Raw genomic sequence first — 602 nt, forward strand, 5'->3', positions numbered from 1 at the left:
TCACAGATTCTAGCCTACGTCTTGGAATATATTACTCAAATAAGCATTTTCACCGTATATTGTCATCTGAACAAGTAACAAGTCTGCCATGTTTGTTCTGACCAACTGAGGAAAAAAGCATTACAATAAATTGCGCTACCAATGGTGATTTAATCTAAATTAGCTCATATTACATCAAACCGTGCAAATTATTATTATTGTTATACTTTAATCTCAAATTGTTAATGTTAACAACATCAGCATTATGTGACTATGTGAGTATAGTGTGTATTAGCGTGTAGATTTCAATTTCTGTACAGTCTAATCTAATTGTCATACCATTCAAATTTCATATTAAGAAATTCTTTTAACCCAAAAAAGCAAATTATGCTCCCTTCGAACTGGTTTTCTTTCAAATACAAATCTTGTGTAATCCCAGGCTATCTGTAATCAGAAGCACATTTAAAACTGGAATATAATTCCAGCATGCTCGAATTTCCCACAAAAACCTACCTTTACCACTCAAATTAGAAAACATTATTATAAGCTAACCGTTGTGAATCGGGCTAAAGTAAGGCGATAGTTTTGAACACTGGCTGGTTATGTACTTGCTCAAATATTGA

General features: G+C 32.6%; 1 protein-coding gene across 1 annotated transcript in view; it reads right to left on the reverse strand.

Annotated features, from left to right (window-relative positions):
- The window catches only part of myo9ab (myosin IXAb), a 133,205-nt gene that overhangs the window by 96,888 nt on the left and 35,715 nt on the right, over positions 1 to 602 (reverse strand). The window lies entirely within an intron of this gene.

This window comes from Sinocyclocheilus anshuiensis, unplaced genomic scaffold (assembly GCF_001515605.1).
Source record: "Sinocyclocheilus anshuiensis isolate Anshui unplaced genomic scaffold, SAMN03320099.WGS_v1.1 scaffold923, whole genome shotgun sequence".
Taxonomy (NCBI): Eukaryota; Metazoa; Chordata; class Actinopteri; order Cypriniformes; family Cyprinidae; genus Sinocyclocheilus; species Sinocyclocheilus anshuiensis.